Below are 23,385 nucleotides of genomic sequence, written 5' to 3' on the forward strand. Positions count from 1 at the left end.
AGTCATACTGGAAGAGCTGGGGTGAGAACGCCCTGCAAGTCTCCCTGTCTCTGTGTAGCCCCTCCGGGGGTATTCTCCAGCATGGCCAGACCATTTTCAGGTTGGCTCAGGGTTTCCAACGTGGTGTCCCACAAAGGAGAGCCGGGAGGAAGCTGTATTGCTTTCTCTGACGTCATGCCCCGTCACTTCTGCTGTGGTCCATTGGAAGAGGCAGCTACTCCTTGCATCAGTAGAGTGTCTTTATGATTCCACTTTACCTCCCCTATTGCTTGTTTTTCTGTATCTCTTTTATAGCTTTCTAATGATTGTCCTAGGTTTGCTAGTATGTATATATCTTCAGTTAGTCACATTCTACCTTCAAATAAGACAGTGTTTCCAGACCAGCTTAAGGGTCTCACAACCTACAACATGTATTCTCCAGTTGCCTTTCCTATCCTTTGTGCACTTGTTTTTGTATATTTTAAATATTCTATAAGCACACACCTGATTACTTTTTTTTGTTTTAGTCATTGAATTCTCTTTTAGAACAATTATCAATTTAAAAGTGTTCTTTATATTTACTTTCTCTTTTTACCCCCTTGGGAAACAAAACCTTTAGGATAGCTACATCTATCCTATATATGTGCAGATACATATATGCATATATATGCACATCTTAGTCTTCAACTTATGAGAGTTTGACTTAGGATTTTTCAACTTTATAATGGTGTGAATTGATACGCATTCAGTGGAAGCCATCTTTTGAAGTTCGATTTTTTCCTGGGTTACCTGGGAGCATCCTCTCCCATGATGCTGGGTAGTGGCCACAGCTCAAGCAATACACTGACAACCATTCTCTACCCAAACAACCAGGTTATTTTTCACTTTCAGTACAGTGTTCAATCAATTACATGTGACTGTCAGCACTTTATTACCATGTAGGCTTTGTGTTAGATGATTTCGCCCACCTCTAGGCTCGTGTAAGTGTTCTGAGCGTGTTTAAGGTCAGCTAGGCAGAGCTAGGGATCAAATAACATTTGGTACATCAAATAACATTTTCAACTTATGATACTTTCAATTTGTGATGCGTTTATTGGGACATAATCCCATTGTAAGTCACAGAGAATCTGGGGGTGGGGGAAAGAGAGAGAGGTTGGAGGATTTATTATGAGGAATTGGGTCACTTGGTGAGAAGTCCCATAATCTGCTGTCTGCAAGCTGGGTACCCAAGAAAGCCCTTGGTGTAATCTGAAGGCCAGAGAACCAGGGGGCCAGTGGTACACATCCCAGTTCAAGGGCAGGAGAAGACTGATGTCCTAGCTTAAGTATAAAAGCAGAAAAAAAAAGGGGGAGGAGCATTTCCTCTTCCTCAGACTTTTGTCCAGTTTAGGCCCTCAGAAAATTGAATGCTGACCACTCACCCTGGGGAGAGCAATCTGCTGAGTCCTCTGGTTCAAATGCTAATCTCATCCTCCACATATACACCGAGAAATAATGTTGAATCTTGCACCCTTTGGCTCAGACAGTTTAATGCATAAAATTGACCATCACTCCTCATTTTTCAGTATTTTGGTAATCTTCATTTCTTTGTGTACAACTACATTTCCTATATTATAGATATTCTGCTAAAGTGCTTCTTTCACTTGTCTTTTAGCACAGGTGTGCTGGAAATGAATTCTCTGAGCTTTTGTTTGTTCAAAATATTTGACTTCATTTTTGAAAGATACAGAATTCTGGGTGGATAGGTTATTTTTCTTTTGGTACTTCATTGTCTTCTGGCTTGAGTAGATGCTAATGAGAAATATGCTGTAATTGCTTGGACTGCCTGATTCCAGTACTTGAATATTATTTATCTAGTTGGATTCTTTTTTCTCACACATGCTGTATAGGCCTTCCTGTACAATTTGGATATGCATATTAGAGTCTTTCATTACTTTTGTTATCTCTACAAGTACTTTGTCTGCTGTCTCTCTTCTTTACCTTGGATGGCATCTGATTACTCTTCCCCTCATACCTTGCCACAGGGGTGATAGTGCTTGTATTCTTAGGAAGGTCTGTATTTCTTTAAATGTCAGACTTCTTGCCTGTTCTGCAACCTTGCTTCTCTGATGGATTCAAAAAGAGTTGTAATCTTAAGGATTATCTGGCATTTTCTTTCATTACTGTGGAAGTTATGTTTTCTTTCTAGTTTTCTAAATCTTAAGGATCAGTGGAACTTACAGTCATTTTTTATTTTGCTATAATTTAACATGTAGATAAAAGTTGGAAAAAAATGACCTTTTATAACCTTTACCCAGATTCATAAGTTTATATTTGCTTTCTAATCCTCTCTGCCTTTCTGCCTTTCTCTCTTTGTATACCTACATATCTCTACATCCATATTTATATATCTTATGAATTATTTGAGAATTGGTTGGGATCATTTTATCTTTTACCTTAAATATTTTAGTGATTGTTTTTGTGAGGACTTTTCCACGTAACAATAGTATATTTATTAAAATAGGAAGCTTAATATTAAGAGTGTATGTCAAAATATGAACAGACACTTCTCCAATGAAGACATACAAATGGCTATCAGACACATGAAAAAATGTTCATCATCACTAGCCATCAGGGAGATTCAAATTAAAACCACATTGAGATACCACCTTACACCAGTTAGAATGGCCAAAATTAACAAGACAGGAAACAACATGTGTTGGAGAGGATGTGGAGAAAGGGGAACCCTCTTACACTGTTGGTGGGAATGCAAGTTGGTGCAGCCACTTTGGAGAACAGTGTGGCGATTCCTCAAGAAATTAAAAATAGAGCTTCCCTAGGACCCTACAATTGCACTACTGGGTATTTACCCCAAAGATACAGATGTAGTGAAAAGAAGGGCCATCTGTACCCCAATGTTTATAGCAGCAATGGCCACGGTCGCCAAACTGTGGAAAGAACCAAGATGCCCTTCAACAGATGAATGGATAAGAAAGATGTGGTCCATATACACTATGGAGTATTATGCCTCCATCAGAAAGGATGAATACCCAACTTTTGTAGCAACATGGATGGGACTGGAAGAGATTATGCTGAGTGAAATAAGTCAAGCAGAGAGAGTCAATTATCATATGGTTTCACTAATTTGTGGAGCATAACAAATAGCATGGAGGACAAGGGGAGATGGAGAGGAGAAGGGAGTTGAGGGAAATTGGAAGGGGAGGTGAACCATGAGAGACTATGGACTCTGAAAAACAATCTGAGGGTTTTGAAGGGGCGGGGGGGCGGAAGGTTGGGGGAACCAGGTGGTGGGTATTAGAGAGAGCACAGATTGCATGGAGCACTGGGTGTGGTGCAAAAACAATGAATACTATTACACTGAAAAGAAATTTAAAAAAAAAAAGAGTGTATGTCAACATATTCTATATCTAAATTTTTTTAGTCATCTTTTTTTTTAAGATTTTACTTATTTATTTGAAAGAGAATGAGAGAGAGAGAGCATGAGATGGGGGGGGGGTCAAAGGGAGAAGCAGACTCCCTGCTTAGTGGGGAGCCCAATTTGGGACTTGATCTGGGGACTCCAGGACCATGACCCGAGCCAAAGGCAGTCACACAACCAACTGAGCCACCCAGGTGCCCCATATTTCCGTCTTCCCAATAACCTTCTTATTTAGTTATTTATTGTTTGGTCCAGGATCTAATCACACACTTTGTTGTCACACACTACTTCAGTTTCTTTTAATCTGGAAGAGTTTCTCCATCTTTCTTGACCTTGACATATTTGAAGACTAAAGCCAAGTTTTTATTTTATTTTTTAATTTTTTTAAAAGATTTTATTTATTTATTTGGGAGAGATTTATTGAGAGAGATCACAAGCAGGCAGAGAGGCAGGCAGAGAGAGAGGGGGAAGCAGGCTCCCTGCTGAGCAGAGAGCCCCATGCAGGGCTCGACCCCAGGACCCTGAGATCATGACCTAAGCTAAAGGCAGAGACTTAACCCACTGGGCCACCCAGGCACCACAATAGTTATTTTTATATCTACCCCTTTATACTGGCATTTTCAACTGCAATCAAACACCACAATGTACACTACCATTTTACCCATTTCCATATGGAACTACTTCTCAATGATGAGAAACATGGCTCTTGTTATATAATTAACATAGTTATATTTCCACCTATCTTTATATATAGATATCATAAGATAGATATATAGATATTTTTATTAAGCCTAGAACACACAGAAAGACTTCTCAGAATTGCCAACCCCTACCTCTGTAGAAAGCAGTCTTACTTATGGGAGCTCAGCATCTCTTTACAGACTTTTAGGTAAAATTTACACATGTTAAAATACATAAACCTTAATTGTTCAATTTAGTGAGCTTCAAAAATGTACCTACTTCTAATATCACCCTAAAATTTAACCTTTTCTTTGAAGACCACCTAGGTTAGCCTCCACATGCCACTCAAACATTCTTCTATTACAGAACTTACTGCAATTATTTCTCTGTAGATTATGTTCAGTAGACTATGAGCTCATTAAAGAAAGAGACCATGCCTCGTCATTTTTGAGTACCTAGTCTCAAACAATGTCTAGCATATAAGTAAATATGTAAAATGTCATTGCAACAAAGAGCCTGCAGCTTTCAGTAAGAGGGTTGTATAATTTTAAAGTTAAGGTCTGCTTACTATTTCTATTAAATCACCAGCTAAGGAGGTTATGATAAGAATTGTCAAGACATAAGAGCGGGAGGAAAAAGGCAACAGTTGGAATGCTAATAATTCGTTAGGTTCTTATAACTCTTTACAAAACCATAATATTCTTTTAAGCGTTCATCTAGTCTTTGAAATTGGTGGGTGGTATGAAATCACTGCCACTCTATTTATATTATTAAGACCTTCAGTTTTAGCAAGATATTTAAAGGTAAATACAGGTTACCTGTCCAAAACTTAATGGAGAAGAACATTTTTGTAGTTCCTGGTTGATATTCTGACACCTAAGATTTATCATTTTCAGTTGTCTAAAAGCAGTGGGTAATCAAATTTGTTGACAGACAGATATTACTATAATACCACTGTCTTGGCAAAGGGAGAGGCTACACGAGTTGAAATTTGATTATGCAGTTGCTTCAGAATCATGTCTGGAGCTGCTCTTTTTCTTAAAAAAACAAAAACAAAACCAAACAGACAAAATATCTACTTTTGAATATAATTATCTAAGTACATATTTCTAATTCCCATAAGAAATTATGGCAGAATAGTTTTGTGATGGGAAACCTGGAAGATGTCAGAACAGTTGGATTCTGGTTATGAATCATCCATTTATCAACTTGAAATCTTATTTAAGTCATAATACTTTCAGATATGTGACAATAAAGCCACATTATAAGGTTACTATGAAGGCTAAAGATGATGATCACAATGCTGATGCTAGTAGATTACATTTTGGGGGAGCTTATCATGCACTAGGCACTCCTGTCCATTTTTCATTTAATCCTCACAAAACCCCATCAAGGTTAGTATTACCCTTTTGGAAGTTGAGAAAACCAGAGTTTAGAGAAATTAGGTAATTTGCTCAAGGTCATACACTTCATAAAATGGTAGAGCGACGTTTCAAATCCAGATGTCTCCAATGACAAATACATTGGTAATTGTTCTTTATCCCAAATATATGGAAAAAACATCACAATTTCTGATGAATATTAATAATCTCATTGTGCTAGTTCCTTTCCCTTAGCAACGAAGCACGATAACAAATTTAACAACCATCTCAAACATATTCTGTGTCAAATCTGTGTTTCCAACTCAAATTGCCTTTCTGTAAACTCAATAACTATGCATCCAACTTCCTTGAATGTCCTAGAGGCATCTCAAATTCAATAGAGCCTTAACCAAACTCATTATTTCCATGTTAATTGCATTCTATCCATGGTCCCTGTATCAGTCAGCAGTTTTCTTGTAGTTCCCTTATCACTTTCAAATCTTCATAGCTTATTGATATACTATTTATAACCCCTAACTGATCAAATTTTTGACCAGATCAAATGACTGGTCAAATTTTTCTGCTCACTAAAAATTCAACTTGAAAAATCCCTTCCTTTTTGGATCTTTGTAATATCAATTAAGTAGCATCACCTCTAGTCAACTTTCATACTTTGTATATAACTCTATTCTTATATTTTATGATTTTATATTTTAGCGATAAGTAGATATTTTTTTCCCCATTGCCCAAACACAGTTCGCTAGAAGTTTTTAGACAATGGAATTGTTCTACATATGTTCTAGTAACTACTGTGATGGACTCTGTAGCACTAGATTCTAAGGTCTGTAAGGGTAGAGACTATATCTTCATTCATTTTTATATGTCCACTATCTAGAACATGGGAGATCCTCACTTCATCTGTAGGAAATCAATCAATCAGTCAATGAATAAATAAAATATTTTACAGTGGCAGAGTAGGGGAAAATATACTTACCACAAATACCAGGCAACTGCTACATATAAGTACTGGGGAAACATTAATCAACTGTGATTTCTTTATGAATGAAAAGTTAATGCAAATAGGCTTCCAGTAATGGAGAAATTGCTTCTATCAAGTCAACCTGCTCTCAAATAACAACTATCAACTCTATTTGAAATATAACATACAATATTCTAAAGGCATTCCAGAAGAACTAAAAGAAACTGGAAGGACATCTACACTTGAAAGAAGTAAATGGCACAGGGATTTTCTTGTATTTAAAAACAAGAGGTTAGGCCCTGGCTACAGCTTGCCATGTGGTAAATTCTAATAGAAATCCACAGGCTTACTGGCTAGGTGAGCCAGAGGACAGAGTTTGGGGAGACACAGTTGCAAAATGAAGGGGAAGTCCTGGAACTATTATAACCATCTCAATAAATAACGATGGATTCAGAACAGAAGCAGGAAAAAAAAAGAAAAATTTAAAAAAGGAAACTTCTGAACAGGAGCAAACACATCAAAAAAGGAGACGACAGTGAAACTCAGAGCTCCGAAGCAGGGGAAGAAGGCAAGGAGCAGGAAGACCTTTTATCCCTAAATCTGGCAGAAAATGAAAACAAAGATTATTGAAAATCTGCATTTGGAGTTTGGATTCTTATAAAACACATGTGTGGATTAACAGGAAGCTGACAAAATCTCCAAGATCTCTTCTGATGACGGCTAGCGCTGCTGGAGGGCAGGCTATCCCGGAGAAGCAGCTCTGGGAAAGCACTTTGAGACAGTAGCAGACAACAGTTGATCCCTTGGAAAAGGCAGTAGAAGCAGGTGCTGGAGATCGGCAAGAGCCCCACAAGGAAAGACGAAACACGTCTTTTGCACTGTCACGGACATGGTAGACATAGCAGGAAGGAGTATTCAACCAGTACTGGTAAAGTTCATGCATGAATCTCAACACCACAGAGAGGAACACGGGTGTTCTACCTTCGGGAGCTGATGTAGACATTTTGACTGCGAAATTTCACGCTATGGTTGGTAACTGAGAAGTGGGGAACTAACATGGAGCGCTGGTGTGGGTTGGCTTAGATTCCGTCTGGTGGACTCTCTCCCCCAGTGCAGATCATGGTAACTTGATCCTTAGAGAAATAACCCCAGCATATCCACGCTCTTTAGTCTTCCTTCCCCTTAAATACCTAAATAGTCAAAGGTAGTGTCTGTGGTGGGAATATCTGTGGCTTTGGGAGCAATTAAAGATGTTCTTCTTCTTCTTTTTTTTTTTTAATCTATCACGACTGCTTTAGAGCTCAGTGATGGGATTTCTGTCCTCCTCCAGGACGATAAAGGAAAAAAGGCAAATGAACTGAAGGAAGTTCACCATTCTCAACAGATAGGCAGGTATGACGCTTTTGAAATTTGGGGGGTACTCCGGCAAATACTTGTTTTACGTTTGGATGATATAAACAATGCTATAAATGTTAGATTGAATAACTTCATAGCTGGTTGAAACTTTGTTCTTTATAGTGCATTAATAGATGTTGTTTTAATCATCATCATTGTTCATAAAAATATCTTTTTTTAAAAAAAAAAAACCTTTAGAAAAAAGTAGTGTATATTCTTCCTTGATGAAGTTTGAGAATGAGAGCTATGAGATTAGCTGAAAACATCTTAAGCATATCTGAAAAAATACTTCAACCTAACAGAGGTCAAATAACTTTGCGTAACGAAAATCTTGAAATAAAAATATGATCTTCATTTAATGGTAGGCACATATCAAGCTACACATTTAAACCAGAGCTTCCTACAAATATTTAAAAAAACAAATAGAAATACCTAAGAGAAGTTTTGCAGATAACTTTATCTGCAAAATATCTGGGGGCGCCTGGTTGGCTCAGTGGTTTAAAGCTTCTGCCTTCGGCTCAGGTCATGATCCCAGGGTCCTGGGATCAAGCCCCACATTGGGCTCGCTGCCCCATGGGGAGCCTGCTTCCTCCTCTCTCTGCCTGCCTCTCTGCCTACTTGTAATCTGTCTCAAATAAATGGATAAAATCTTAAAAAAAAAAAAGAAAAGAAATATCTGTTATAGGTATGTATGTCACCAAATATTTGCCTATGGGCCTTTCACTGAATGCAGTAAACATTGATAAACCACCCATTAAATGACCACTGTCTGAACTTTCATTCTTTAAAGAACTCTCTTCTTAGAAGACAGCATTGAAAGAGTGTTTCATTTCTGTGTGATTTCTGTTGTGGTACTCTGGGAATATTTCAGTTAAGTCATTTTGAACATAACATTATTATTGTGGTGGATATAATTATCAGGTATTATCTCTAGTTCTTGGAAGAAGTAAATATTGAAGAGACATGGGGAAAAGGAATATATTTTATAAAATATTATAATAAAGCTCAGGACTGGCCATTGACTGGTAGGTGTTTTTATATGTTATTATAAATCTCTAATGTGCAGCTAAGGGCATTAGCAACAAGTAGAAGCTCCAAATCACCCAACAGAGATTTATTTCAGTGTAGGTTTTAGTGTAGATCCCATTAAATGAATATAAAGAGAAAACTGAAGTTTGAATAGAAAGCAATTCACTGTTGTTTCGTATCTGATTTTCATTTATATTCATTTATTGAATTTATAAGGTAATGAGTCATAAACTTTTTAAGAGGTGTATGCCAACACTTTTATATCAAGGTCAAGACAAAATCAAAGGTCAAGGATATTGACTACATATTTGTTTCCTTTCTGTAACCATATCCTCTTTCTTGTCTTGATTTATAAAAATTACCTGGGGAAAATAGAAATGTTGTTGTTTTTATAAAAATAATAGAGTCATTATTGTTATTTTTGGTGAGAAAAAGAGAATTTGTCCAATGTATATTAATCTAAATAAAATGTGACTTTTGCTTTCTTGAGTTTTCTTTCTATATTTTCTTAAAAGTTATTTTAAAAAATACTTTATTATCTTAACAAAACAAACATTTATCCAACTCTTTAACAAAATATTGGCAAGTTAAATCCAGTGATATATTAAAAGAATGATATACCCAACAAAGTAGTTTATCCCAAGAATGCAAACTTGGTATCACACTCAAAAGTCAGTCAATATCACCCAATATATTGATAGAAAAAAGGAAAAAAAAAAACATAGAACCTTCTCAATAGGTGCATAAAAGGCACTCGATAAATTAAAAAAAACTCATTGCTAATAATTAAAAAAAGAAAACTCTAAGTAAACTGGAAATAGGAGGCAATTTCTTCCCCCTGATAGAGGATATTTATGTAAATCTCATAGTTAATATAATGCTCAATGGTGAGACACTGTTTTCCCTATTGAACTGGACCCAGGACAAAGATTTCCCCTCTTAATATTGTAACAGAGGCTCCAGTCGATGGAACAGGGCAAGAAATGAAATAAAGAGAAAATGTGTGTTTGTGTAGGAAATTATAAGGAACCTATAAGCAACTACAGAAATAATAAGCAAATTTTAAAATGTTGCAGGATACATGGTCAATATTCTGAAATAATTTGTTCTTTCCTATTTCATTGATTTGCTGCTAGTAAAAATTTAAAATTCCATTTGTAATAACTATTAGAAAAACAAAATCCTTAGAAATAAGTTAAACAAAAACATGTAAGACCTTGCCACTAAAAATGACAAAATATTGCTGAGGAAAGTTAAGGAAAACCCAAATAAATGGACATATATACTGTGTTTATGGATTAGAAAACTCAAGTAAGTTTGAAAAAGAAGAGAAAGGTGGAAGAATTTATACTTCCTGAATTTAAAATTTACTAAAGTTACATCAATCAAGACAGTGTGATACTGGCATAAAGATGGGCAAATGTCAAATGGAACAGAATAGAGAAACAAAAAACAAACTCACGCTCATACAATCAATTAATTTTCAACAAAGACACCAAAGAAATACACTGGGGATAAGGAAAATATGTTCAATGAAAAATACTGGAATAACTTGATATTGAACTGACAAATATTTGTTCAGAGGGAACCTGCATGTTCTTTAATGTTGTTCTTGTCTAATACACTAATCTGATGTGTGACCCTTTTCTATTTATACCTTGGTAATGTGGTATCAGCTAGTCCAAACACTGTTTCCACCATCGTGGTGATATTCCCACTATAGGAGTATTCTTTATCTTTTTATAAAAATAATCTTCTTAAGTTATGAAAGCAATAGTTTTTCTTTTTTTTTTTTAATTTTATTTATTTCTTGGGCAGACAGAGATCACAAGTAGACAGAGAGAGGGGGAAGCAGGCTCACTGCTGAGCAGAGAGCCCGATGCAGGGCTCGATCCCAGGACCCTGAGATCATGACCAGAGCCAAAGGCAGAGGCTTAACCCACTGAGCCACCCATGCGCCCCAAAAGCAATAGTTTTTCATTAATGAAAGCTCCAACGCTAAAGTATAAAGTAAAAAAAAAATTTTTTAAAAAAAGCTACCAGACATTTTGAGGTGGTCTTTCTAATCTTCTATATATGATGTCATAAAATTTATATAATGCATTTTTAACCTAATATTGTTTTGCTTGTGATTTTCTCCTTTTCAAGACCCTTTAAAAGTTTGTTATTTTTGTTTGCCTGGAATGTAATAGTACTAAGTTCCATTTCAACATATTTCATGACATTTATGATTGCATTTTCTAAAGACATAAATTTGAACTGCACGTTGCATCCCAACTACTCTTCCAATAGACATCTATTTCTGGACTACATGCCAAACCCATAATGACTCTTTTTCCATGGAAATGGCCCATTTCATAATCCCCTCTCTACAATGTAACTTTGTTGCTAAACAAGCACTGCCCAGAGAAGTGATCATGGAACCCGTTTTATAGTAAATTTTATTTTAAATTTAAACTTCATTTTGGATGTCTAGTTCTTCTCTTGTCCCTGACGACATTTAGGGGATGTCACAAACTGAGCATTTCAAAAATCGAATTTTATATCCTGTTACAAGAAGAACCACGGAAGCAGTCTCTGTAACAAAGTTACAGTAGGTAATCTGTTCCAAGACCACAGTTGATTGTAAAATTCTGGCAACCTAAACAAAATGGGCCAATTATGCTCTCACCCAGGAATTTCAAAATGAAGCCCAGGGTAGAGTTTGCCTCTTCATGTGGTCTGCAATAGAACCCGCTTTGTGGAATGAAGGACCAGACAAAGCAGGCTTTAGAGAGAAGGAAGCAGGAGGAAATGGACAAAGGAGAAGCAGATACAGACCAGGAGCACTTCCTGGATTCTGTCAGCTGTCAGTTGCTGGTTTCACTTCCTTCCAGAAGGCCAGTTGCATTCCTGCCTTTGGGTTCTGTGAAACCCCTCATCATCGCAACACCCAATTCCCAACTTCTCTGTTTTTTGGTCAAACTGAGTTTCTCTTAAACAGATCCAATAATGCAAAAATAAATATGGCTTATGGGAGGTTTTTTCCTGTAAACCCTATTCATGATTAGTATATGGGAGAGGGCTATTCCCTATTTCCTCAATCTAAGGGTCCAGGTTAGCTTTATATGGCCTGATGCTCACTCACTACTCACTGTAGTGCTCCCCACTCACTCCATACGTATATGCCCCCTGCTACTCACTACTTACACGCCCCCCACTTATATGCCTCCCCTCCCCACTCACTACTTATATACCCTGCGCTCACTCATTATGTATACACCCCTCTGACCACTTAGATGCCTCCCCACCCACTAATATGACCCCTGCTACTCACTACTTACATGCCCTGCCCCCCACTTCCACATTACTTCTGTGCCCTCTGCTCTCTCACTAAGATGCTGAGTATAGTCACCAGATCACCTCTGCTCTTCTTTTCCAGAGGTGACAGAGGAGGTGGTCAGAAAATGCACAGCATTCAACATTCCGCAGCTCCTTCAGATGAGCTTTTAATTTAAATCCCTTTGTGTTGTTCCTAGAAAGGAAATCAAGTTTCATTTGCCTAGGAAGTACAACTGGTAAGTATTTCCGACGTCGTCAATAATTCGAACACTTTGACAATGAAGCACCTTTGTTTTTTGGGTTCTGAATGTCAGTAAGTTCTGTTTTCAGAAATTTTGCCTTGGGTGAAGCATAGATTTACATGTCAATATTTTGAGTTGACTAAGGCAAAGAAAATAAAAATGACATTCACTCACCTTGTTAAATAAAAATGTTTCCAGTATTTCCTATATATATATATATTTTTTTTTTTCTTTTTCTTTTTGTTGCTTCCTCACAACGCTGTAGACTCAGGATATTAGACCTCTCACATGAAGACTGGCTTCCAAGAGGTCCTCTTACAGCCTGGGCTCATCTTACCAGTATAATTTTTACTGGCTAGTGTAGAAAGTCAAGGAGAGTAGAGAATTCGCACAACTCTAAAATGTTCTGGTGATTTTTCCTCACATGATTTAGAAAATTATCTTTGTAATTCATGCTGCAGACTCTGTCTACCTTGGGTGAAAAACTTTCAGCCTAGAAAACTTTTGTAGAACACATTAGGTTTTCGAAACTTGGTTTCTCTGAGCTCTCCAACTATTGTGAAACTTTACTAAAGACATTAATCAAGCAAAAATTATTTATCAATAAATAGCCTTGTGCCAGGTGTTATGTGTTATAGAACCCCCACTCTCCATGAGATGTAGACTTTGTCATCCTTTGTCTTGTAAAGTAGATTGGAGGAGGGGCTCCTGGGTGGCTCAGATGGTTAAGGGTCTGCCTTCGGCTCAGGTCATGATCTCTGGGTCCTGGGATCGAGCCCTACATCGGGCTCTCTGCTCAGCGGGGAGTCTGATCCCCCTCTCCATCTCCCCCTGCTTGTGCTTTCCTTGTCTCTCTCTCTCTCAAATGAATAAATTTTTTAAAAAAAATCTCAAAAAAAAGTAGACGGGAAGAGATGGGATACACTACATATGCTAATTTTTAGTTTTGAGACAGGAAAGAGAGAAATGGAAAAATTTAATGCAGAAGCTAAGTTACAGAGGCCACGCAGAGAGAGTTACAATCTGTATCTCTGATCATTTTCCCATCCTTCCTTTGCTGGGGCTTACCTAAAATGAACTGAAGCTAAAATGGTCAGAGAGAACTTCTGAGAGACGTGGGATTCGATTTGGGGCTAGAATGAGGAGACAGGATTTGAAAGGATAAATTGCCACAAGGACAACATAATTCAAAGTGTGGAGACATGTGTACCCTCAGTTTTGCAGAGAAACAGTTAATCTTACCAGAGCGTAAGTGCATGTTGGAAGCCACTAGAAGCGATACTGGGTGAACATGGTGGATAAAGAAAAGACAGAGGACTTTAATCAAAGGAGAATTAGGAATTTCTGAGCAGAGAGAGAACAGGATAAAAATTGGGGTTGGGAAGATTAGTTGGCAAAGGTCATGAAAGATGCATCGGAAGGCTGGAGACGGGAGTCTGGCAAGCTAACTAGGACATTGCTGGAGTGGTTCTTCCATGAAGCAATGAGGACGTGGGCTGGGCAGTGTCATTGCAGATGTAGTGGTTCAGTTTCATTCCTTTGCATGAGGCTGTCCAGTTCTCCCAGCACCATTTATTAAAGAGATTATCCTTTCCGCATTGTATGCTCTTGGCTTTTTTGTCATATATTAATCGACCACAGATGGGTGGATTTATTTCTGGGCTCTGTATTCTGTTCCACTGATCTATGTGTCGGTCTGTATGCCAATACCATACTGTAGGATTATTACAGCTTTGCAATATAGTTTGAAATCAGGGAGAGTGACGCTTTGTTTTTTCTCGAGCTCAGTTCTTTCTTAAGATTGTTTCAGCTCTTCAGAGTCCTTTGTGGTTCCATGCACATTTTAGGGTGGTTTGTTCTATTCCTGTGAAAAATGCCATTGAAATTTTGATAGGGATTGCCTTGTATCTTTGGATTGCTTTGGGTAGTATGGATAGTTCAACAATAATCTTTAATCCATAAGCATGGAATATCTTCCCATTTATGTGTGTCTTCAATTTCTTTCATTAATGTCTTATAAGCTACATGCTTTAGAGATTTACTAATTATATTATCCTTCAGAAAAGACACTCTGGAAGGTTAGAGTCTTATTCTAATGATGTTGCCATTACTTTGAAAACTTTTTAATTCTTTTTCAAACCAATTTATGAACTATGGAAACAACTGTTTCACCACTTATGTTACACCTCATTTTTAAAATCTCAATTCAATTAATTAACATGTAGTGTATTATTAATGTCAGAGGTAGAGTTCAGTGATGCACCAGTCTTATATAACACGCAGTGCTCAGTACATCCCATGCCTCCTTAATGCCCATCACCCAGTTACCCATCCCCCCACCCAACTCCCCTCCAGCAACCCTCAGTTTATTTCCTATAGTTAAGAGTCTCTTATAGTTTGTCTCCCTCTCTGATTTTGTCTTATTTTATTTTTCCCTCATTTCCCCTATGATCATCTGTTTTGTTTCTTAAATTCCACATATGAGTGAAGTCATATGATAATTGTCTTTTCCAACTGACTTATTTCACTTAACATAATACCCTCCAGTTCTACCAAATCATTGCAAGTGGCAAAGTTTTTTCTGATGGCTGAGTAATATTCCATTGTATACTATATACACCACATCTTCTTTATCCATTCATCTGCCAGTGGACATCTGGGCATTTTCCATAGTTTGGCTATTGTGGACATTGCTGCTATAAACTTTGGGGTCATGTGCCCCTTTGAATAACTATATTTGTATCCTCCAGATAAATACTTAGTAGTGCAATTGCTGGGTCCTAGAGTAGCTCTATTTTTAACTTTTTTTTTTTTTAAGATTTTATTTATTTATTTGAGAGAGAGACAGGGAGAGAGAGCATGAGTGAGGAGAAGGGCAGAGAGAGAAGCAGACTCTCCGTGGAGCTGGGAGCCCGATGCGGGACTCGATCCCGGGACTCCGAGATCATGACCTGAGCCGAAGGCAGTTGTCCAACCAACTGAGCCACCCAGGCGTCCCTATTTTTAACTTTTTGAGGAACCTCCATACCGTTTTTGAGAGTTGCTACACTAGCTTGCATTTCCACCAACAGTGTAAGAAGGTTCCACTTTCTCCATGTCCTCTCCAGCATCTGTCATTTTCTGACTTGTTAATTGCAGCCATTCTGACTGGTATGAGGTGGTATCTCATGGTGGTTGTGATTTATATTTCCCTGAGGCTGAGTGAGGGCTAGTCTCCAAAATCTATAAAGAACTTCTCAAAATCAACAGCCAAGGAAAAATAAGACAATCGAGAAATGGGCAGAAGACATGAACAGACATTTCTCCAAAGAAGACATAGAGATGGCCAACAGACACATGAAAAAGGTTACACCTCATTTTTGATCAAAAGAAATATTTTCCCAGGCTGATTATTCAACTCATATTATACCAAGCAACTTCTGACTATTTCCAAATGACAAATCCACCCTCAAGTGATAAACATTAGTAGCATTGAGGGCATTTTAAAAAAGTGTACTAACTATTTATTGAAGGTAGCCTAAAATGTCCACATGTCCAAGGAAAAGACTCAGATTTCAAATAGAAAAGCAACTTTGTTGGCAGAAATGCTTGACTTCAAACCAGGAAAACTTTTTAACAGAACTTTTTAAAAGCATATATTATAGAACAATCTGTTTCCAGATACTTAAATAGTTAGCCCTGACTGCTTACTCTTACTGAAGCAATGATGACATTTTCAAGGATGCATTTCCAATTGAGGTCAAGTCGGCAATTTCAAAGTAAGTGACCAATTTAAATACATGCATTTTTTTCTTTCTCATCTCTTAGGCCTCAGTATGCATAAGAAGGAAATGGCCTTGTTTTCCAAGGCTCACAAAGACTAGTAAGGAATAAATAGTGATTTCAAAATGCTTAATAATCTATTCACATCATGTTCAGACTTTCAGAAAGGAAGAAGGACAAATGAAAGGAAAAATGGTCTTTAATTTGTGCCCACTGCAAGTAACTTCCCCAGAGTTTCCAGATTCCCCTCCCTAAAAAAAAATATTACAAAATAGTCACTCTGTTTAAAATGTGATGTTTTAAAACGGGCCCCTTAGGATACATGGACCACAAATTTTTCATTGCTGATCCTCACCCTGGAGTAAATTAATATGTTTATTCATCCTTCTGTGTTTTATGTGTCATATTTCACAGTAAAACACTAAACTGCACTTTGTTTAGAAATCCAGGGCAAAATACGAGAAGGTTGAATTAAAGGGGAGGTTCCCTTGGAAGCCAGACTCTGAGAAGCAAGAAATGCTCCCTGGTTGCAGAGAGGAAGTTGCATTTTGTTGTGCAACTTGTTGGTTACACAGCACCATTGGCCTAATTCTGAGAGATGCCACTTCAGCCATTGCCCAAACTCAGTGTCTTGCTCAATCAGTATCTGTTAATTTGATCTTAAGACATTGTCTTCTATTCCTTTGGTCTTTGGGAATGATAAATTAAGAAAGGTAGCTGAGTGCTCTAGTTGATACAACCTTTCCTTAAATTTGGAATTGAGTCACGTGATTTTGTGTGTGTGTGTGTATATATATATATATGTAACATATTTACTGAGTACACACTATATAATATAATATAGGAAAGTATATAATGTATATTATTCATATAATATGTAATACATATATATTTTAAATATATATATTACATACAATGCATATCTAATAATGTACATATATACATAAATCATCTAATTGTGTGTTATATACATGTATAATACATGTCACACATGTATTTTTCATGTATAATGTTAGTGTATGTTCGGTCTCAAGTTGTTTTTTACCCGTTTCTTTATTGTTTCTAATGTATGTTCTGTTCTCCCTTAAATCAATACTGAGGTCTTCAAGGGTAGGAATAACAACTTCTTTTTAAAAACCATATATGATTAGGATAAGGAAGGAAAAATGATGGAAATTATTAACCTGGGTTCAAGGTTGTACTCTAACAATGGGCCCAGTGTTTTCATTATATTCCCAGTTACCCCAGATGTTTACTATATGAGCTTGAAAACGTTATATTATCTAAGATGGCATAAAAAATGGCTACTGAAAAATTTATGTTCAGGGTTTTACTTTAATGTTACAATATATTTCTAGTTGATTTAAATCTATGATTGGTTATACAATCAACATATGATTGGTTATATAGGTGACAATGTATTTCTAGTTGACTTCAATCTATGATTGGACAGAAATTTAACATGGGCTGGAGTGGTGGGGTAATGTTCATTGTGCATGTGATATGAAAAATTAAGCTGTTGGAATGGGGGAAGGAAGCTGGTCTGGCTGAGTTATCCAGGAGATGCTTTCACTAGCTAGCTAAAGAAGTATTGCTTGGGTAGAAAGATTTTGTGATAAACAAGATCTGCTCAAATTATTTGAGTCTGATAGAAAATTTGTATCACCTAGATTGGATTATTACACTGAATTCATCAGTAGATTCCAGGAAATAGAATTAGTGAGCCATCAGGTACAACAGAATGCATTCCTATCAGAAAAGTATTGGAACATTAATTAGGTTAGCTAAACTGCTGAAACAAAAGCTCCAAAATACAATAGCTCAGTGCTGAGAGGGTTCCAATTAGCTCTATCTAGGTCAGTAGGGGTGCTCTATGCCCTGTTCCATGCACCCTCCTAAGAACCTGAGCTGATGATTGCTTTGACGTTTTTCAAGTTCTGACTTTCAAGTCTCCTTGGGTATCACCATCCCAGTGGTTCAGAAAAGTGAGAGACTGTAAAGGAACAGTTATGAGAGGTTTTTACATACCAGCCTGAAAAAGGCACACAGCACATCAGGGCACATTCCCTGGCTAGTCTTTAACTCCAAGGAGGGCTGGAGAACATATCCCGCTGTGTGCCCAGGAGGAAGGGAAGAAGAGAATTTGGTGACCAGCTAACATCTCTGCCACAAATATCATACAAGAAGGTCTCCTTCTATAGTTTCTATAAATTTCAAGTCTCAGAAATCTTACTAAAAGAAGGGGGTAGTTTGGGGGAGTAACAGGTTTGGGGGGTCTGAAGTTAAATGGTACTATGCTTGGTGACTTTGGCAGGTAACTGGAGGCTCAGAGCTACACTTTACTCATTGGAAAAGTAGAATAACACCCAAACCTTAAAAGAGCATTTGAGGGTCATGGTTCAGCATGTGGAAGATAGAAAAGTCAAGTGATAGCTTTTAAGCTGTTTGTAAGAGTTCCACCTTTCATTTCAGAGTTTCTTTCAATAACATAAGGGCTATCCCTTCTGTTGAATATATTGTATAACCTAGATGTCTTCAAGTTTATTTATTTATTTTAGAAACAAGAGGAGGAAGCACAAGCAGGGGAAAGGGTGGGGGAGGGGCAGAGGGAGGAGCAGACTCCCAGCTGAACAGGGACCCCTCTCCCCAATGTGTGACTCCACCCCAGGACCCTGGGATCATGACCTGAGCCAAAGGCAGAAGCTTAACCACTGAGCCACCCAGGTACCCCAACCCAAATGTCTTCAAATCTCTTGAATTTCTTAGGTTACCCTTGTGATGATTCATTTTACGTGTCAACTTGACTGGGCTATGAGGTGTCCGAATGTTTGGTTAAATGTTGTCCTCGGTATTCTGTTGAGGGTGCTTCTAGATGAGATTAAGGTTTGAATTTGTAGACGAAGTAAAATAGGCTGCCTTCTTTAATGTGAGTGGGTCTCATCCAATCAGGTGAGGCAGTTAGGGGACCCTTATCCTGTTCTTCAAGCCACAAGAAAACTTCTCTTGGGGCTCTCTCTGTGAGTACCTACATCCCTGTCTAGGTTCTGTGTTGTCCTGAGCCTGGGCCAGGGAACACCAGAGGAACAAAACATGGGAAACTAAAGGTCTGTCTGGTGGCCTTTCTCATCTTCTTCTCCAAGCCATCTGCTACTCTTTACTTTTCAAAGTTCTTCCTGTCTTCTGTCTAAGTATAATAGCTGCACTCCACAGAGGACGCCAAGTGAAGCATTTATTCTATCTTAACTTGAACTAGACTGTGACTTAATAATTTTTTGCTTAATCAAATTTTCATTTAAGCGTGAAACAAAAGCAACAACAAAAGATTTTAAGGAATTTATTGTATTTTCCATAGTCTTCTTAGTGTCAAGGATGAAGTAACACTGTGTAGCTTATAGAAGTTGAGAGGGAAGTGGGTAAAGGGAAGGTTTAAACATTTGGATTTCCTAATCTTTCCTAGCTGGGATTGAAATGATATTTAAAGTGGCTAAGCTTTAGAACGAATCAGCAGAAAAGTTAATACCAGTGGATACCTGAGGACTACCAAGTGGTTGGGGACCAGGGGTAGAAGAAGATTTTCACTGAGCACATTTGCCTGGTGAGAGTTTTCAACCATGGGGATATTTTATGTCTAAAAAAGGGTTTGAGGCACCCAGGTGGGTCAGTCACTTAAGGGTCTGCCTTCAGCTCAGGTCATGATCCCCAAGTCCTAGGATCGAACCCCATGTCAGGCTCCCTGCTTAGCAAGGAGTCTGCTTTCCCCTCTCCCTCTGCCCCTCCACCAGATTGTGTGCAGTCTTTCTCAAATAAACAAATGAAATCTTAAAAAAAAAGAGGAGATGAGGAGAAACAGAGGTAAATGCTTTCCCATCAAGACTATTCCTTGCAAGTCCTTTTTGTATATTCTTTAGAAGAACTATTGTTCAGAAAGTTGACATTTCTATTGTTCAGAAAGTTGACAAGTATAGTTTTATAAAAATATAATAATATTTAAATAAAACAATAATAAAAGCTAGCTTTAATTAAATGTTTATAGCTCCCAGATTCCATTCTGAGTACTTGTCTGACCCTCACATTAGCTCTAGGAAATGTTAAAATAGAACACATAATATACAAATGAATAATAGAAATACACACACACACACACACACACACACACACACACACACATATATATATATATATATATATAAATTAGAGATTAGACAGGTTAAGTAATTTGCCTAATGTTGAGTTTTCATATCTGGAGTAACAGTCAAACTAGGATTAGACCGATGTAGTTTAGCAGTAGAAGTAAAGAGTAGAAAAAAATATATAATCTATTATAATCTGATAGGGAAGAGGAGGAAAAACACATGTGAGGAAGTGGAGGTAAGTAATTTTAGGATTGCTTAGAGTGGGCCAGGAGTCACATTCTAAACAGAGGATGATATGTCTATTAGTGATGGTGATAGAGATTATAATGAGAAATAAAAACAGAATCTACTCTTTTAAATGATAAGAAATGCATAAAGGACATACAAACCACAGTAATTAAATACTTCTTTAAAAAAAACAACACAAACAGAATAATATAACTATAATACAACTAATACCACATACCTATTATATCAGCTAATGGAAATGGTTTCAAATTTTCTGTAAAATAGTCTAATGGTGCATCACAAAGTCAATCTCCACAACAGAACCGCTAGAATAAAGTTATTCGGAAAGGTTGAAAAAGAATGGACAAAATTATGCTTAGCAAATACAAACAAGAATATTTCCTTTAAAGTCATGATCTTAACATTAGACGAGATTAAATTAAACATTGAAAGCCTCTATAATACAAATGAAGACATTTTTATTATTATTATTATTATTTAAGATTTTATTTATTTGACAGAGGAGAGCACAAGCAGGCAGAGCCACAAAAAGAGAGGAAGGGAGAAGCAGACTCCCTGCTGAGCAGAGAGCCCAAGGTGGAGCTCAATCCCAAGACCCTGGGATCATGACCTGAGCTGAAGGCAGACACTTAACCAACTGAGCCACCCAGGTACCCCAAATGAAGACATTTTAAATAGCAAGGCATTAACCTTAAAAAATAAAACCAGTTATTTTACCAGGCAAAAATGGGTTTATTTGGGAATAACAGAGAATTGCAATCCTGGACAAGCAAACTAAGACAAAAACCAAAGGCAAGTCCACTGAACAAAGCAGAGGAGTGCTCTTTACAGGGGAGAGGGGGAACTTGGAAGGCTGATTCAAATAAAAGTCCACTGGAGTAAACTGGGAGTTAGAAGCATAGTGGTCCCTCACTGGCTGAGGTGCAACCAGCTCTCGTTGGCTGGGCTGTTGCTAGGAGAAGAGGAAGAACTTTCTTCCTCCTGCTGGGGCAGTAAAGTTGTATCCATGAATAAGGTCTGTCTCTTCCTGTCAGATTTGCAATGGTAACAGGTGGTAGGGCCCGAGAGCTCCTGTCACCCAACCTCTGGACTCCATTTTTAATGAGGTTTCCCTTTATTAGTTTTCACAAAAGTAACAGTCATAACTAAACTCTAATATACTAGAAAATCTGCTCACTGAAAAGTATACAATCAAAATCCATAAAACCCAAACTACAGAAATAAGAGAAATAGACAGACATATTGAAAGGGTTCTATTCAAAGTCCCCTCCCCAGGCAAGCTTACAGACAAATCTCACAGGTGTCTGTAGTTGGCCTCAACTCTTTGTTTTTCTAGGTCATGGTGCTCCACATTCTCAGAAAACAGACCACAACTACCAAACACGTTCTTCTCAAGCTGGACCACAACCCTGGACAAGCCCTGGGCAGAGCCCTTTGTGAAACCTGTTCACCTCCTGCTCTGCCAGGCCAAGGATTGACCTCTTCCCCACACACCCTCCCCCATGGGCACAGCTACAACCAACTGCAACCCTCTCACATCCTTAAATTCCCTAACAGAAACCTGGGGTTGTCATCTCTCTTACTGTCTGGCCCCTCTCTTCCCTTGGAGAATGAGTAAGCTCTCCTAGGCTTGTTGCTCTATTCTTGGTGCCATTCTTTGCCGCCCACATCACTCGCCATCCTAACACATATATGATTTGTAGGAGACTGACCTCACTCAGCCTATTTTGGACTGTATTATTTATTCAAATTATTTGTTGCCTCCATGCACCCATGCTTCCCCTTCCTTCCTTCTTTTCTTTCTTTTTCCCATCCCTTTTGGTCTTTTATTTTTTTTTAAGATTTTATTTATTTATTTGACAGACAGAGATCACAAGTAGGCAGAGAGGCAGGCAGAGACGCAGGCAGAGAGAGGAGGAAGCAGGCTCCCTGCTGAGCAGAGAGCCGGATGCGGGGCTCTATCCAGGACCCTGGGATCATGACCTGAACCCACTGAGCCACCCAGGCACCCCTCCCTTTTGGTCCTAATCATGTAACCTGCTTTGGCCAAAAGAACGTGAGTCTATGTGACATGGATCATATCTGTTCGTAAACTTTAAATGCACCGGTTTAGTTCGGCGCTCCTCTCTTGTTCCTGCCAGCACTGGGACTGGGGGTGAGGTGGGCAAGGTAGGATTATGCAAGTGCAGGATTAGATTCTGCTTTTATTTAAAACTTTTGATATTGTGATTATCGTGGATTTTTGTATTAATATTGATTTTTGAAACTATTGCACGAGAACATTATTTATATCAATTGCTGAATTTTTGGAGTCCTCTTGAAATTTGCGGGCAAGGCCAGAGCCTTTGCTGTGACCCTACTTCCAGTCCTAGACCATGAGGACAGCATGAACCTTCAGACAGTATCTGATGTGAATAGACCTGGAGCTGGACTGAGCCCAAGCGAGCGGATACCAGGAAAACAAAAACTGATCTAAAGTCCTCATGCTCCACAAGTAAGAAATGAGGTGTGTTGTTTAAGCCAATGAAATTCTGAGTTTCTGCGGTGTGTACCTTGGGCTAGTGAAACCTAACGTACAGCCTATGGAGATCTAGCAGGTAAAAATAAATAAGATTTGAAAGATTGTTGGTAACAGAGTAAAAATGGTAGATTTTCAGGGATATGGCAATTTACTAAAAATAGAATAAACATTTTTTCTTTATGTATTCTCATTTGCCAAAGTTAACCATATACTGGGCCATAAAGAAAATGTTAATAAATCTCCCAAAGTAGAAATCGTATAGATAACACTCTTTGGCCAGACTGTAATTGCATGATGAGTGGCTAATCCATAGAA

The 23,385-nt window shown here is 37.9% G+C and overlaps 1 long non-coding RNA gene across 2 annotated transcripts; it reads left to right on the forward strand.

Moving 5' to 3' along the window:
• Positions 1-6,914: 6,914 nt before the first annotated feature.
• Positions 6,915-12,577, forward strand: LOC116587851. 2 transcript variants are annotated; one of them, XR_004284676.1, is made up of 3 exons: positions 6,915-7,446; positions 7,717-7,810; positions 12,264-12,577. It is a non-coding gene; the product is annotated as an uncharacterized LOC116587851 (long non-coding RNA). The 2 variants fall into 2 exon arrangements; XR_004284677.1 differs by having other exon boundaries at positions 12,361-12,577.
• The last annotated feature ends 10,808 nt before the right edge of the window (positions 12,578-23,385 follow it).

This window comes from Mustela erminea, chromosome 4 (genome assembly GCF_009829155.1).
Source record: "Mustela erminea isolate mMusErm1 chromosome 4, mMusErm1.Pri, whole genome shotgun sequence".
Lineage (NCBI taxonomy): Eukaryota > Metazoa > Chordata > Mammalia > Carnivora > Mustelidae > Mustela > Mustela erminea.